The 14,134-nt window shown below is 33.2% G+C and overlaps 1 protein-coding gene across 1 annotated transcript in view; it reads right to left on the minus strand.

The window, feature by feature from the left end:
• LOC120419019 (EGFR adapter protein-like) overlaps nt 1-546 on the minus strand; it is a 131,836-nt gene extending 131,290 nt beyond the window's left edge. The window contains exon 1 of the mRNA XM_039581586.2: nt 262-546. The gene's annotated coding sequence lies outside the window, so the exon portion shown is untranslated. The remainder of the gene's footprint in view (nt 1-261) is intronic.
• Nucleotides 547-14,134: the final 13,588 nt, after the last annotated feature.

Genomic DNA, 14,134 nt, shown 5'->3' on the forward strand with positions numbered 1-14,134 from the left:
TTGACGAAATTAAATCGCAATTTTAAATTCCTCTCCTCCAATGTTTTGAAGAAAATGTCCTTGAATTGATTTCAATACCTAAAATAATTTAGAATTAAAGCTCTAAGTGATAAACAAATCATCACCCAAAAGGAATCATATTTTCAAGAAATAAAAGAATAACGATTGAAAACAACAACCATCTTCCGTGAAAACCAATATTCAATATACTCAAATGCAAATATCCACCTTCAAAGAAACTGTCTATTCGTTCAAACCTACCTGGAAGTCCTTCATTCCACAGTTTGTTTTCCTCGAAAAAGTTCTCTTCCACCGCAGGAAAAAAATAAAACACTCACAAGCTCTCTGCAAACACTTCCCACCTGAACGTTAAAAATAACACCATCTAATCTGCCCACAAACACATCTCACTCCGAGCCTGTGAACCACATTTCCCACGAACGCGTGCGTCCAATCTTCAAATTTTCCCGTCACTCCGGTTTCGGTTCAGCGCTGATAAGCGTGCTCTTTTCCGTCTCGTTATTTCAAAACACACTCCCCGACTCTCCTCCGGCAGGCCCAATTATCCACCAACTTTTGCGGATGAGTTTTCTCCACCCGAGATCCGTCCGAGACCACGTCCGCCAACAGACTAACGAAACTAATTTCCCGCAGCTGAAATTTAATCTTCCCTTCCAAAGCGGGGGGAGACGTTTTCCATGGCAACTCTCTCTGAGTTTTCCGACTCTCACGCGACGGAAAGCCGAAAAAGCACGTGGTTTTCCCGAGTTTTGCTCTCTCCCTCTCTGGGTTTTCTAATGTTTTGATGTAAATGTTTGAGCAGTTTTGGGAAAACAGATGTTCCTTTGGCCGCCAAAACAAATCGTGACGGCTGGTTTTTGCCGGTTTTTGGGCTCTGTTTACATTGGGGAGAAGTGAAAATGCCGGTGAAAATTTTCTCTGAGAGAGTTGGTAAATTTTAGAGAATTTGGAGAGATGGAAATTTCATTCAAGAAAAAAACAGCTTTGTTGGATGGAGTAAGAAGTAAGAAGTAAGAAGTAAGAAGTAAGAAGTAAGAAGTAAGAAGTAAGAAGTAAGAAGTAATAAGTAAGAAGTAAGAAGTAAGAAGTAAGAAGTAAGAAGTAAGAAGTAAGAAGTAAGAAGTAAGAAGTAAGAAGTAATAACATTCAAGATTCAAGATTCAAGATTCAAGATTCAAGATTCAAGATTCAAGATTCAAGATTCAAGATTCAAGATTCAAGATTCAAGATTCAAGATTCAAGATTCAAGTCTAAAAAAGAGCAATTCCTAGAAGAAAAAAAATGAGCAGCACTTCAAAAGCATTAAAAAAACTCTGTGAATTCTGTCCCAAGGGCAAACACATCCCTCGCAAAGAGAACTTCCCCACTCGACAAAAATAGATAAACAAGCACCACGGGAAAATGACGATATGTGTCATTCGAGTCACTTCCAGCCCATCATCTTGCTGCACAGGATATGGAAGCAGTGTGAAATGTTGTCACATAGAATAGACGGAGACTAAAAAAAATCGAGTTTTCCATAGAGAATTGCGTTATTTTTTTAGAATTTTAATGTTTCTAACAATATTGAATATATTTTTCCAAAATGTATACCAAATTAATAATGTCAATATTTTTAAAACACAAAATTTCTCAATTTTGTAATCAATAATTGAGAACCCTCAAAACCATCCACTTCTATAAATAACACTTGAATTTCCTCAAGCAGCATGAATGGGAGGAAAATCCGTGGTGGGGTGGCTGCCATAAGGGAAGAATTGCCACGAAGCGCAAAAGGATGAAAATTTCCTCAATTCAATTTCCTGGATGCTGCTTCAAACACTTCTCCTCTCGTCATCTTTGTCGCCGACGGTCCGGGTTTAGCTTCAAAGTGGGAAAAGTGTGCCGCGCGCGTTCTCTTTCTCTCGCTGTGACTCATAAGTGGGTGCTCCAGTTCGTTTTAAGTTTGGAGAGGAGGAAAAACATAGCTGTCAAGTGCATAAGGATGGAAAAGTGGAGTTGACATCCTGCTAGAGTTTTGGGTTTTATTTTGTTACTTTTTTTGGTCACGTGGAGACAATATTGTAGGAAACAAATTTATTGAAAACATCAAAGAAAATTTTGAAATTTTATTAAAAATGAATTGCATTGTACATTAAAAATTGTAATAAAATTGAATGAATATTTTATAGCTGCAAATAATTTTCTGTTTTCGTGCTGATTAACGTTTTCATCGTTTTTATCGTTTTTATCGTTTTAATCGTTTTTATCGTTTTTATCGTTTTCATCGTTTTTATCGTTTTTATCGTTTTTATCGTATTTATCGTTTTAATCGTTTTAATCGTTTTTATCGTTTTTATCGTTTTTATCGTTTTTATCGTTTAATCGCTTTTTCTTTTTTAACGTTGGTATCGTTTATCGTTTTCATTTTTGTCATTTTTGTCATTTTTGTCATTTTTGTCATTTTTGTCATTTTTGTCATTTTTGTCATTTTTGTCATTTTTGTCATTTTTGTCATTTTTGTCATTTTTGTCATTTTTGTCATTTTTGTCATTTTTGTCATTTTTGTCATTTTTGTCATTTTTGTCATTTTTGTCATTTTTGTCATTTTTGTCATTTTTGTCATTTTTGTCATTTTTGTCATTTTTGTCATTTTTGTCATTTTTGTCATTTTTGTCATTTTTGTCATTTTTGTCATTTTTGTCATTTTTGTCATTTTTGTCATTTTTGTCATTTTTGTCATTTTTGTCATTTTTGTCATTTTTGTCATTTTTGTCATTTTTGTCATTTTTGTCATTTTTGTCATTTTTGTCATTTTTGTCATTTTTGTCATTTTTGTCATTTTTGTCATTTTTGTCATTTTTGTCATTTTTGTCATTTTTGTCATTTTTGTCATTTTTGTCATTTTTGTCATTTTTGTCATTTTTGTCATTTTTGTCATTTTTGTCATTTTTGTCATTTTTGTCATTTTTGTCATTTTTGTCATTTTTGTCATTTTTGTCATTTTTGTCATTTTTGTCATTTTTGTCATTTTTGTCATTTTTGTCATTTTTGTCATTTTTGTCATTTTTGTCATTTTTGTCATTTTTGTCATTTTTGTCATTTTTGTCATTTTTGTCATTTTTGTCATTTTTGTCATTTTTGTCATTTTTGTCATTTTTGTCATTTTTGTCATTTTTGTCATTTTTGTCATTTTTGTCATTTTTGTCATTTTTGTCATTTTTGTCATTTTTGTCATTTTTGTCATTTTTGTCATTTTTGTCATTTTTGTCATTTTTGTCATTTTTGTCATTTTTGTCATTTTTGTCATTTTTGTCATTTTTGTCATTTTTGTCATTTTTGTCATTTTTGTCATTTTTGTCATTTTTGTCATTTTTGTCATTTTTGTCATTTTTGTCATTTTTGTCATTTTTGTCATTTTTGTCATTTTTGTCATTTTTGTCATTTTTGTCATTTTTGTCATTTTTGTCATTTTTGTCATTTTTGTCATTTTTGTCATTTTTGTCATTTTTGTCATTTTTGTCATTTTTGTCATTTTTGTCATTTTTGTCATTTTTGTCATTTTTGTCATTTTTGTCATTTTTGTCATTTTTGTCATTTTTGTCATTTTTGTCATTTTTGTCATTTTTGTCATTTTTGTCATTTTTGTCATTTTTGTCATTTTTGTCATTTTTGTCATTTTTGTCATTTTTGTCATTTTTGTCATTTTTGTCATTTTTGTCATTTTTGTCATTTTTGTCATTTTTGTCATTTTTGTCATTTTTGTCATTTTTGTCATTTTTGTCATTTTTGTCATTTTTGTCATTTTTGTCATTTTTGTCATTTTTGTCATTTTTGTCATTTTTGTCATTTTTGTCATTTTTGTCATTTTTGTCATTTTTGTCATTTTTGTCATTTTTGTCATTTTTGTCATTTTTGTCATTTTTGTCATTTTTGTCATTTTTGTCATTTTTGTCATATTCTTTTTTGTCTTTTGTTTGTTTCTCCTACTCCTTATTTTAAAAATGTAAAGTAATCGTTAGCTGGAACGTAAATTAGTCATTATTTGAACAAATTGAACCAAACAAGCTGACCTTTTCACAACGTCCACCGCTGACCAGTTCGAATCCATTCAGTTTGTTTTTAATTAAAATGTCCTCCATGCATATCTCCCGATGTCCCTCAATCAATGAAACTAGAAGCTGCACGCGTGAGTGTGTGAGCGGTTATTGTAAAGCCACCGATAACATGGACCTACCACGTGAACTAACAAATCTATTCAATTTGTAATTCCCCCACCAGAGTGGAAAATTCAGTCACACATACAAAACACACACACATAATTGAACGAGCGAATGTTCACTTTTTGTCCACACGGAGAATCGACAAGCCCCATTGCCTCGGCAACCGCACGAATTATCAATTGATGGAAATCCTTTTCTGTAAACCTTTTTATTTTTTGTGCTTGTTTCAATCGAGAGTACCTAGGCTACAATTTGAAACAAGGACGCGGTCCTTGTACCTGTTCAAACACAATTAATTACAATCAATTTAACGAGCAAATTTTGTCCTGTTACAAAAAGAGGAAGGGAGATGCGGCGCTTGGGTGTGACGAGGTAGGGGAGGCATTTTGTGCTTAATTAATTGATCCGAAGGACCTGTTAGCTTTGATCGGTTCTGGATGGGAGACTTTTTCTAGTAGGGGAAAGGTATGTGATTTCAAAATAGTTTTGTTCATTAGTGCTTTAAGGCGTCATCCATAAAGTATGTCACGCAACCGGCCAAAATTAACCAACCCCCCCCTCTCCCCCCTATGTCACACTTTGTCACGCAAGGTTGAACCCCCCCTTCAAAAAATACGTCACATTTTGCAAGACCCCCCCTCCCTTGTTTTCGATGGGATTTTTTATAGTTTTTATATCTTTTTGTGTATTTTTGTCAATTTCAATATGAAAAAAATAAGGTGTCAAATTATTCATTTTTTAGAATAAACATTTCGATATAATATAACAGTTTTGTATCTTTTAAACATTAGAAGACCTGGTATAACATTCAAGTATTAAAAAATCTTGAAAACTGTTTTTCACAGCTTTGTATCTAATAAGTTCAAACCATTTATAGCAGTTTTCTTATGAACACCCTGCTTTCAAAGCATTTATTTTTATCGAGCAAGAATTTGCAAAATATTGAAGTTCCAGCTGAATAAAAAAAATGTGACTATATAATCAATTATAATGTGATACTTCTAAATAATAGTAAGCAAACAATTTTAGAAAAGAGGATTTAATTTAATTGTGTACATTTCGAATTAATATTATGCAATCATAAAAAAAACCTAGCGTGACGTCACAGTCTCGCAAACCCCCCTCCCCCCTTCGTCACATCTTGTCACACCTACGGTAACCCCCCCTCCCCCTCTAAGAGCGTGCGTGCTTTATGGATGACGCCTAAAAATAGTCTCGTTAAAAATCATTATGTTAAAACCGAGTCAATTTAAATAGTCACTGTGTTTCTTAAAGTTCATTGGTAACGTCAAATGTACCATTAGTAAGGTTACTTTGAGTGTTTCATTTGAAAAAAAAATCACAGTTAAATTTTTATTCTACTTATTTTATTAACTTCAAAAAAATAATATAAAATTGAGTTAAAGTAATTAAAAACTTCCAAGAATGCTTGGCTTTCATTTTTTTTTAATTTCAGCAAAATTATTGTTGTTACCAAAACCATTTTTGTTCTGCTGAGAATGACTTTAAATCTGAGGATATTTTTGGTACTTTTATATTCCTACCTTTTTCCACTTAATTTTCTTTAGAAACTTCTAAACTAAAATATTTATGCTTTCAAAGATATTTTGAAATTTTATAGAAGAAGAATAACTATATTTTTTTTAGTGCGTCCTTGGTTTGAAATTTTCATCAATACACTCAACCTCCAGTGGTTGGTCACTTTTTCGTTTGACACTTTTTAGTTTGTACCCCGTTGGTTTGACAAAGTCAAACTAAAAAGTGACGAACTGTCACTTTTTACACGGCACTCACTCACACTATCAAAACAACCCTTTGGCAGTGTGTGTGAACTCCGTGTAAAAGGGGCGTCAAACTAAAAAGTGACCCCGTTCGTTTGACAACAGTTGGTGTCAAACCATCGGGGTTTGAGTGTATTATCAATTTGCCCATAACCAAAACGAGAGGAGATGTGAAACTTTATTCATCATTACAGTTATGCTTCTATCAAAAATGGCAAAATATTCATAAATTTTTGAAATATAAATTCCTTGAACTTATACGTCATTTCCCGATCTGTGGTTCCAAAATTTAAAAAGTTATAAAATATAAAAAAGTTCCAATTAAATTGTAACGCATAAAGGAGGTATTAGACTATGACAAACAAACAAACAAACAAACAACAAGCTAGACAAGACACGCACTTTTTTGGCGTTTGACAGTCGAGTAGGCCCGGCACCCCCGATGAGAATCGCTGTCGTAGTCTAATACCTCCTTAACTAAGTGTTGTACAGTGTATTCCCAATTGTTTTCAACCGATTTTACAAGCTTTTTCAATTAAAATTCCAATTTAAGTCAATTTTTTTTTGCTCCCTGAATTTTTGGAAAAATTTTGACCTAAGGCTAATACAAATTTTATTTAAAGTATTTGTCCCTTGAGGTCGAGGAGGTGGAGGATAAAACTAGAATTCAGATTTAAGCACTAAATACGTTATACATTGAAACAGTCATGCTACTGTCAGAAATTTTGAAATTTTTGATAACTTCATAATTTTTTTCATAGAGTGTTGCGTCGATCTTCGATTTGTAGTTCCGATTTTTGATTTTCAAACAATTAATAATACACTTGTGTTGCAGCCAACCATTGGCCACTCCACCTTAACTCCTCTAGTTCAGTGTAAACAAGTGCCCCTCGCCAAAGCAGTGTGGTGAATTACCAAATGTCACCACACTGATACACAAACACAACGTAGGGTAGATTTGACATTTGTTTATTTACGATCTGTGATTGAAGAAGATTAGTGCTTAGATTTAAGAACAAATGTTACGTTTTAAGTTTAGTGAAATAAATCGTTCTCTTTCTACTTAAGCCTCCGAGCAGGCAAGTCGCCTCTCGGAGCACTCGAATCCGGTGTTTCATTTATACCGCCCGAACTCTGGTCCGCTGGTCGTCCGCTTCGTCTGCTGCTGGAAGGAATCGGTGAGTTGGTGGTTCTGGCCCCCGCGGAGTCGGCCCCTGGCCGAACAACTTGTTAACTGTTTTCCATCAAGCCCTCATTGAATCAAACATATTTTCATTGAATTGTCAAATATATTTTGAGTAGTATTAAATTTTTATAAAAAAAATCATAGAATTGTTAACTATTTGTATAAATTTTGATTGAGATTAAATATCGAATAAAATAAAAAAAAAATATTACCATTCAGTTAACTCCAATGAAATAAAAAAATGGAAATCTGAATTCATCATGAAAAAAACAATCTCTAAAAAAATCGTTGATTTCTTTCCATGTTGTGTTTAATAAATTCCAACTCTAATGAAAATACACTCATCCCAATTTTTTTTAAATAAATGCTGTCCAAACTACTTTAATATTGTACTTTATAACTAAGCTCAACTGAATTGATTAAAAATAACGATTGCTTGATGCTTCAAGAAAGAATCAAAGGAGTACTGCAAACGTTATTTAAATTTTTTTTAAATAATTTTCAAATAATTTATCATTATAACATTCGATAATTCCAAAATCTTAACTTCACATGTTTAACAGCTTTGTTGTATTGTTATGTATCGTGTATTTTTTTTAATTTTTTGTCTTCTTTATTAAAAAATATTTAAAAATATGTTACTGCATATTAAATCATTTTTTTTTTATTTTGTGCATGCTCAAAGATTTTGAGTCAATCTTCATTTGTCTTGAATTTTGTAAATTTGATTTTGTTTTTTTTTTATTTATCAGATAAATCACTAAGAAGAAAAAAACAGTTGAAAACCTTTACTTGCTGTTTAAAAATAGTTTGGCAAATTTACATAAATCAAACAGTTCAACTTTCTGAAAATAAATAAATAAACCAATGTTATTTTGAAGTTTAAATTTTGAATGATTCGGAATTTAAATTTGACAAGATTCAGCAGTAGGTATCGGTTTAAAAAAAGGTTTTTTATCCAGAATCACAGCTATTCACCTAATTTGATCCATCTCGATGTCCCACGCTTGTCGCGCGCGTGGGCAATAAATCGATTCTGCTTATTTGCTCACCCCCTTGTGTTGGCTTAAAAGCATCGCGTAACGACCATGTTTACCAGAAGGGGGTCTACCTGAGTTTAAATTGTAATTGACCTGCTGGGAATTGACCACCAATTACACACGCACATGCGACGCTCAGGAATTTTGTCGGTTTGGTCAGTGATGGATTTATTCGCAAAACATTCTCTCAAAATGTTTTGAGTTGCAAAAATTCCACATTGCAATTAATTAATATTTTTCTCGTGTCCGCTGATTAATGGCACCATTTCTGCGCGGGTTTTTATCAATTTAATTCGCACTCGGTAACTCATCAGGTTGTTTTTTGCTGCCGCGGGAAAATGAGTGGAAAATCATAGGGGTTTCTTTTTTTCTGTTGCTTTTATCCCTTTAGCACACACATATTATTATTACTTTGGTGCGCGTTTGTGAAAATTGGCTCACATAAGCAGATTGCAAGCGAAGCTCGACTCGCGCGGCCATTTAATTATGCACAATGAAAGCGTTTTATGCTGGGATGCGCTTATTATTTTGCGCGAAAAAAGCGCTTTCAAAAGTGAAAATATTAAAAATATTATCCAAGTTGGTGGGGGATAGAAAGGGGAGGGGAAAGGGTGGAATGTTTGTGCTTTTTAATTACAACGTCAGGTGGGAGATGAGCCTTTGCTTTTTGAATAGTGTTTTCATAGTATTTTTTTAATTTGTTGGAATTGAATGAAACAAAGATTTATATGACTTTTTTAGAAGAACTTTTTTTTTGTTTTGATTTTAATTGGCCATTCCTTCTAAGTTCTAAGTAATTGTAACTCAGAGATTTTTAAAATGATGGCATCTTGCCATGCCAGCTGTTTAAACTCCATTGAGTTGTCCACTTTGATCCGAAATTGTTGTCCCCTAAGTCACCTCCCTCTTGTCTGTTATCGTTACAAATCCATCTAAAACACGACCATCTCGTCCTTTGGAAGAGCCCTTTCCCAACACAAAAAGTACGAAAAAACATATTTTACATCCGTTTAAAAGGGCCTGCCATTAGCATTAATTAACTTTTTTTCTGGTCTGTATTATTTCTATCGCCAGGTTTTACATTTTCGATGGTGTAGCTCTTGGAAAACCTCATCATTTTCAAACAGCAGCATCTCCTTCTAGCTACCAAATGAGAAGGCAAAACGAGAAAAGCACTCCTAAATGGACCTCTGACCCTTCACCCTTCCCTTAAGTTGGCCTATTTCAAATGGAATATCCAACCACGCCGGAATGAATCGGAATCTGCAGAAATCCTTTCCATCAGATAAACTTTCGCTTGGAGTAGGAAGTGAAGCTCAGTTGCTTTTCATGGTTTAACGATGATGATGGCGATGCTTATTCCACCGGGTCCAAGGTTTGAGTTTATTGGCCTGGATTTGTTGTCCGTTGAGGACTCTTCTGGGTGTGCAGATTGTTTGTAGTCGGCCAGTAGCTCTATGGAAATGAAGTATCTCAACTCTCGGTAATTATTCAACTTTCTTCTCGGAAACGAATGTTTTCTACTCTTTTTGGATACTTCATGGAAAATTCGAGGTTTGTTTGATGTACTGCCGCTCAAATCAAGACCGTCCCATATGTAATTTCGTCAATTTTGAGTTAATGTGAACAATCAGAAAAAAACATATAAAATTTAGTAGTTTATTCCAGAAAACCGTAGCAAATTTTACTTTTTCGTGAAATCCTTACACGTAGCCTTATGGGTGGGACAAATTTGTCTTGCGTTTTCTCGGCTTGCTGTTTTTACATTTGGGACGGACTAGATTAGAGCAGCAGTGTAATGGGAGCAATTCTCTACGAAATCGGTCTTTTTCTTTTAATTTTAATTTTTGTATTTTTTAATCCGTCTGAAATTTTTTTGGTGCCTTCGGTATGCCCAAAGAAACCAGTTTGTTCATATAATTTTCCATACAAATTTGGCAGCTGGCCATACAAAAATGATGTATGAAAATTCAATAATCTGTATCTTTTGAAGGAATTTTTTGATCGATTTGGTGACTTCGGCAAAGTTGTAGGTATGGATATGGACTACACTGAAAAAAATTATACGCGGTAAAAAAATTTTGATGATTTTTTATTTAACTTTTTGTCATTAAAACATGATTTGCAAAAAAACTCTATTTTTAATTTTTTGTTTGTTTTTTGATATGTTTTAGAGGACATCAAATGTCAATCTTTGAGCGAGTTATGAATTTTTGAATCAATACTGATTTTTTCAAAAAATCGAAAAATTGGTCGCAAAAATTTTTCAACTTCATTTTTCGATGTAAAAATGATTTTGCAATCAAAAAGTACTTTAGTGAAATTTTGATGAAGTGCACCGTTTTCAAGTTAAATCCATTTTTTGGTGACTTTTTTGAAAATAGTCGCAGTTTTTCATTTTTTAAATTCAGTGCACATGTTTGCCCACCTATGAAAAAAAAATTGAAAAGCTGAGAAAATTTTCTATATTTTGCTTTTTTGAACTTTGTTGATACGACCCTTAGTTGCTAAGATATTGCCATGCAAAGGTTAAAAAACAGGAAAATTGATGTTTTCTAAGTCTCACCCAAACAACCCACCATTTTCTAATGTCGATATCTTAGCAACTAATGGTCCGATTTTCAATGTTAAAATATGAAACATTCGTGAAATTTTTCGATCTTTTTAAAAACAATATTTTTTTTTAAATCAACACTAACATTTCAAAAGGGCCAAATATTCAATATTACGCCATTTTAAAATGTTAGTCTTGGTTCAAAAACTTTGAAAAGATCGGAAAATATTTTCATATGTTTCATATTTTTGTTTCATACTTTAACATTGAAAATCGGACCATTAGTTGCTGAGATATCGACATTAGAAAATGGTGGGTTGTTTGGGTGAGACTTAGAAAACATCAATTTTCCTGTTTTTAAACCTTTGCATGGCAATATCTCAGCAACTAAGGGTCGTATCAACAAAGTTCAAAAAAGCAAAATGTAGAGAATTTTCTCAGCTTTTCAAAAATATTTTTTTCAAATGTGGGCAAACATGGGCACTAAATTTAAAAAATGAAAAACTGCGACTATTTTCAAAAAAGTCACCTTAAAATGGATTAAACTTGAAAACGGTGCACTTTATCTAAATTTCACTAAGGTCGTTTTTGATTGCAAATGTGATTTACATCGAAAAATAAAGTTGAAAATTTATGTGACCAATATTTCGATTTTTTTGAAAAAATCAGTGTTGATTCAAAAATTCATAACTCGCTCAAAGATTTTTTGCACAATCTGGAAATTTTTGAAAAGTTGGCATTTGATGTCCTCTAAAACATATCAAAAAATAAAAATAAAATAAAAAATAATGGTTTTTGCAAATCAAGTTTAAGTGACAAAAAGTAAAATAAAAAATCACCAAAAATTTTTTAACAGTGTATCATTTTTTTTAGTGTAGTCGATATCTATACCTACAACTTTGCCGAAGACACCAAATCGATCATAAAATTCTTTCAGAAGATACAGATTTTTGAATTTTCATATATCATTTTTGTATGGACAGCTGCCAAATTTGTATTTGTATTTGTATATGGACAAACTAATGATTCAAAATGGCTTCTTTGGGCAAACCAAAGGCACCTAAAAAGTTTCAGTCCGATTAAAAAATACAAAAATTAAAACTGAAGAAAAAAGACCGATTTCGTAAAGAATTGCTCATATGTTTTAGGGGACATCTAATGCCAACTTTTCAGAAATTTCCAGAATGTGCAAAAAATTTTTGACCGAGTTATGATTTTTTGAATTAATATTGATTTTTTCAAAAAATCATAGTATTGGTCGCAAAAAATTTTCAACTTAATTTTTCGATGTAGAATCGAATTTGCAATCAAAAAGTTGTTTGCCCACTTTTGACAATTTTTTTTTTTTTTTTGAAAAGATGAGAAAAATCTTTTTGAACTTTGTTGATACGACCTTTAGTTGCTAAAATATTGCCATGCAAAGATTTAAAGAGAGGAAAATTTATGTTTTTTAAGTCTCACCCAAACAACCCACCATTTTCTAATGTCGATATCTCAGCAACTAACGGTCCGATTTTTAATGTTTAAATATGAAAACACTTAATCAAAAAATTCCTTCAAAAGATACAAATTTTTGAATTTTTAAATATCATTTTTGTGCTGCCAAATTTGTATGGAAATTATATGGGCAAACTAATGATGCAAAACGGCTTCTTTGGGCAAACCGAAGACACCAAAAAAGTTTCAGCCAGATTTAAAAAATACCACAAAAAATCAAATGATCGAAATCTTAGTGAATTGCTTATGGACCGAGATTATAATGAAATACTTAGGGTTATGCTTTGATTTGATAAACCTTTCAAGACAATAATTATTACGGTAATTATTAGGATTTTTAATTATTGTAAAGAGGTCGGCATTTCCAATTGTTACAAATCGAAAACAGGTAGGTACTGACTAAACATTTTGCGATTGTTAAAAAAATCAGCAATTTTTTAAGAAAAACTTTGCCTCTCTTGTTAGATTTTATTGAATTTTATTGAATTTTATATTATTTACTTCTGACAAATTTTAATCTGTTCTATTTCATTTGTTATCAGTTTGAAATTTGTTGAGATACATAAATTCTGAAGCATTACTCAACTTAAAATCGCTTTATATAGAATGACACAATCTCTCCATAAATGTTTAAACCTTATAGATATGAAATTAGTTAAAAGAAAATAAGATTTTCGATGTGGTCAAGCATGGTCATGACTTCTACTGGTTCAAAAGTTATGTTTACACAAAAATAATCGCTTCTAGGTGGCTTTATAACACGTTTTTTGTATATCTCAAAAAGGGTAATTTAAAACATTGTTATTTCAAAAACATCGAAACACTGCCAAGTTTTTTTTTAAGGCAAAAAATAGTTTGTTGAAATTTTTCATTTTAAAAAAGTCATCTGGTGATGGAATCTGATTAAATCCTTGAGTAGTGTCATAAATTTGAATAAATTCGCGTTTAAGTTGTCAAAATAATTTTCATCTTTATTTTGCAAAGCAAAAAAGTACAAAAGTTGGTTTAAAATTATATTCCAAACACTCGCCAAAGAATGAATATTGATAAATCAATTTTTGGTAATATTTCTTGATTATTTTTTCATCAAAGTCGAAGCTCAAACCGCATATCAATTCAAGTGCGTGCAAACGTTTTCGTCAGTTCAATAACACAAATTTCAAATCTCAGCATTCCTTCAAGAAGGCACCGTTTGAAACACTTCAACGGCCTGCAAAATCAACGCGATTCCCTCCTTCACAGTCGGTTCCAACACCGACTGTTCTTGCTCCCCATCATCACCAGCCAGAGCACAAACATCCTCCTCCGATTCAATCCTTGCCTTGTCCGTCCTCACCACCAGCACCGGCTTGTAGGCGTCCTTCCTTCGTTGATCGCGCAGCTTCTTGAAGTACCGCTGACGCGGGGTTGCCTTCTTGATCAATCTGTTCAGCACTCGTTCGCGACTTCCCGGAATCAGCAGGGGGAAGAAGAACCTCCGAAGTGACAACGCCGGAGCTGGTTTGTTCTGCTCGACGAGTCTTCGCCGGATTCCATCCCAGGTTCGGGGTGAGTCCCGTGGGAACCAGATCGGCGTTGCTGCTCCCGAAACCGCTTCCGGAATCCGGGGGAACCTTCCCAGCCTGATTGGGTCTTTCTCCAGGTGATGCTTCCACTGGGCGTAACCATCCTTGTCGGCGTATCGATCTCCAATGTACAGACAGCACTTGGCGGCATGTCCATGATCGCAGTGGAAGCACCTTCTCCTCGTTGGCGATGACTTCCTTCCCATCGGGCGATACTTTCTCACCCGGAACAGCAGCTGCTCCATGAAGAACTCCTCCTCGGCTTGCTCGATCACTCCGGAAAAGGCG

This window comes from Culex pipiens, chromosome 2, assembly GCF_016801865.2.
Source record: "Culex pipiens pallens isolate TS chromosome 2, TS_CPP_V2, whole genome shotgun sequence".
NCBI lineage: Eukaryota > Metazoa > Arthropoda > Insecta > Diptera > Culicidae > Culex > Culex pipiens.